The sequence below is a fragment of the Scylla paramamosain genome, chromosome 27 (assembly GCF_035594125.1).
Source record: "Scylla paramamosain isolate STU-SP2022 chromosome 27, ASM3559412v1, whole genome shotgun sequence".
Classification (NCBI taxonomy): Eukaryota; Metazoa; Arthropoda; class Malacostraca; order Decapoda; family Portunidae; genus Scylla; species Scylla paramamosain.
This window is the reverse complement of record NC_087177.1, coordinates 5,632,501-5,636,342: the sequence shown is the minus strand read 5'-3', so window position 1 is coordinate 5,636,342 and position 3,842 is coordinate 5,632,501. Positions and strand designations below refer to the sequence as shown.

The following is a 3,842-nucleotide window of genomic DNA, read 5'->3' as shown; positions in this document are numbered from 1 at the left end:
CAATCCACGCGATGCAGAATTTCATCTTACGGGGCGTCATTACCCACTGCACGCCACGACCACACATACGTGTCATTTTGTCACGATTCGATGTTTTTCTATCAAAATAACTCGTGGACTCATGCTAGAATTACTTTGTGAGAAAATATTTTCACAAAAAAAAATAAATAAATAAGTAAAACTAAATTTTCTTACTTGCATCTTGTAGCCAAGTCTCGTAATAATCTGGTGGAGAAACATGTGCGTCGTGCCAGTGAGTGGGACCATGACCTGCCAGTAATCTGGCGACCACCACCAATCAAAAAATTAATTAACCCTTTCTGAAGTCCAAACCGAAGCAGTATGTGATGGTAACTAACAGTCACTTCTTAACTTGCTCTAATAAAAACAGCCTTTAAAAAATAAATAAATAAAATATGGTTGCGACGGAAAGTGACGGCGACAATTCCAGACCACCAACAACTATCAGTGCTAAAGGTGGGTGAAATTCTCTCAGCATATAAATGCTAAAAAGCCTTTCCATGTAACACGCAGAATTTTGTCACCTTGGTCCCGACTATAACAGGGAGCGGCAGCAAAAGAAAGAAAAAAAAGATGAAGAAAAAAAAATCATATTGAAGGGACATCCACGCGTACCATTTTCGTCTGGCCAAGCTCGAGAGGGCCAGGTAGTCCGGTGGAGGTGACCTGAATGGCAAGCGGCCCCTAATCTCCTCAGGCCGCGGACACTGTAGGAACAATCGGTGGAAAATAAAACTTGCAAGCTGAGCATTTTTTACCACAATTTGCATTCAGGACATTGTCAGGAATCGTCCCGCCACGATGCTTGTCACGGAGCTGCGGCAGCGGGCATGCCGCGGGTGAGACAGTAGTTACGCAAAGTAATAATAACAATACTCGTAAAAAAAAAAAAAAAAAAAAATGGTGATAATGATGTTGATGATGATGATGATGATGATGATGATGATGATGATGATGATGATGATGATGATGATGATGATAATAATAATAATAATAATAATAATAATAATAATAATATTAATAATAATAATAATAATAATAATAACAGCAAATAACTAGTATTACCATTCTTCTTAGTTATTATTTTATCATAACAACAGTATTTTCTTAACATTAATAATGATATTATTATTATTATTATCATCCCTATCATTAGAATCACCACATTCCCTGTCAGCCTTTACCTGGGCAGTAACAAGACAATCAGAGTAACGTAGGGACAAACAGGGGAGCCTACAAGGATGCTGCGGCACGCCGACAGGGCGGCAGTACCTGGGAAACGTGAGGGCAGTGAGTACTTACCCTGGAGAAAGTTGGCGAGGGCAGGCGAGGTGAGGCAGATACTGAGGGCAGCGGCCGCGCCCAACAGCCACCACCGTAGGACCAATGGGATCCACATGGTTCAAACGCAACACATACAACACTGCTGGCTTATTTAGAGAAAACTTTTCAATGTCTCTCTCACGACACTCACTGAGAAAATGACTTCACTAGGATGTACATACTTGCTACAGAGGTTCAAGAATTTTCTTTTCCTCCCCGTTGTGAGACAGAATGATTGGCAGCTTGGCTAAGTTCCTTCCTATTGGTACACGAGATAATCTTGAGTGGATAAAAATAAAGTTCATGGATACAAGTATAGCGCTTCAATGGACTCGTCTTCTAATTCTAAGACCTTGAACTATCTATCTAACTATATCTATATCTATATCTATATATATATATATATATATATATATATATATATATATATATATATATATATATATATATATATATATATATATATATATATATATATATATATATATATATATATATATATATATATATATATATATATATATATATATATATATATATATATATATATATATATATATATATATATATATATATATATATATATATATATATATATATATATATATATATATATATATATATATATATATATTATTTCAACTCTCTACAGGTAGCACCACGTCCTTCTGTCATTCAGGTACCGAGTGAGGCGAGTTACGTGTAGGATGTGACGGGTCGGTCGTCTTCTAGGCTACTGAGTATTAAAACTTGACAGCTGGGTGGAAGTTGGCGCCCCGCTACTGCTGGTGGATACACGAAGGGCCCGTGGTCGTCTCAGCACGTCTTGTTCGGGGAGGAAGGGGAGGCTGTAATGCGGGGTTAGTTGGTGTCGTTGCTGAGATTTGTACACTCTAGAAGCTTGAACGGTTGGCTGGGAACATTCCCTTCCTTAAATGCCCTTTGTAATACACTCGATCAGGAGGGATGGAATCAAGGGCGCGACGCTGTAGGAAGCTGACCGACGCCCGGTTAATGCTTGGCTGAGGTTCCCGTCGGTGTGGTATGGCAGCGCGTCGACACCGGACCGTCCCACTGAAACCAAAGAAAATAATGACATTACCAAAAATGAAATAAATAGATGAAGATATTATCAAAAACTCATCATGGACGAAAAACGGATTAATAATAGTACAGCATACTAGCGCACCACATTCGAGATATTCCCAAACTCCTAAATAGTAAAAAAAAAATAAAAGAAAAAAATCTTTCATTGTCACGGTATGATTTACTGCTGTGCGGCGCGGCAGCATCTTGATACCAAAACAAAATTCATTCCAGGAAGGAGACGTTAAAATTTCCTTATAATCGCATACACATGGCACAGACCTCGACTCTAACCCTAGAAGAAATAACGTTTAAATGTATAACAGACTCTGAATAAACTAGTACATTAAAAAGTGTTATAATTTCTACACCAAGCCGGTATAAACAACACCGAATTGCCCCACCAAAAAAAATATCAATGTGATTAAGTTTCCCTGCAGGATCTTATCCCAACACACGAAGAGTCGCCAACATGCAACAAAGGAACAAGTTTTCCAGTTAATGATACTAAAAAATCGTCGCGACGTGGCACTTAGGTAATATTCAAGCTTTATTTTGATGCACAATGAGCCACCAGTTTCTCATGTTCGGGTTATTTTCTCAGCAACGTAATACATCATAACTATCATAATAGCTTCGATCAACCTGATTATCTTTTTTCCTAAAGTCATGGTAACAAAATTTAATGAGTGACTCGTAAGGATCACTTCGTTAAAATTACTCCACTTTACAGGAAGAAAATATTCTCGTACATACACTCATTCCTTTCAAGTACAGTGACGAGATAGAACACACACACACACACACACACACACACACACACACACACACACTCGATCATTCATCCATTCACTCACTAACACACACACACACACACACACACACACACACACACACTCTCTCTCTCTCTCTCTCTCTCTCTCTCTCTCTCTCTCTCTCTCTCTCTCTCTCTCTCTCTCTCTCTCTCTCTCTCTCTCTCTCTCTCTCTACCACATCATGTACTCTGCTCCTTTACTTACCTAGACACCATGGTTCTCTTCTCTATACCTACATAACCCCCAATCCTGTTTTCCAGCAATATTCTCCTCCCTTCCTGCTCACACTCCCCCTCCACTTGCGCTGCACGACGTTCCTTTCTCCTCTCCTCACATCCCCAGCCACTTCTCCTTTCTACTCTCCTACACTACACTCTCCTCTCCTCTGCTCCATTCCTCAAGCCCACTTTATTCTTTCCCCATCTTTCCCTGGACCACATTCCTGTCTGCTCACCTTTCCTCTCCTCCATTCCTTAGCCACGCTCTCTTCCTCCCCCTCCTGGAGCTGTATTCTCTGCTCGGGAAATAGTTATCTAGTAATGAGGCGGATAATACTCTGGTCACTCATTCATCCATTCATCTATCTACCCATAGACT

At 39.6% G+C, this 3,842-nt stretch overlaps 1 long non-coding RNA gene across 1 annotated transcript in view; it reads right to left on the bottom strand.

The window, feature by feature from the left end:
* Nucleotides 1-1,287: 1,287 nt before the first annotated feature.
* Nucleotides 1,288-3,842, bottom strand: part of LOC135114076 (uncharacterized) — a 91,514-nt gene continuing 88,959 nt past the window's right edge. Inside the window, exons 3-4 of the long non-coding RNA XR_010275199.1 lie at nt 2,028-2,418; nt 1,288-1,603 (exon numbers count right to left, since the gene is read on the bottom strand). This is a non-coding gene — a long non-coding RNA (uncharacterized LOC135114076). The remainder of the gene's footprint in view (nt 1,604-2,027; nt 2,419-3,842) is intronic.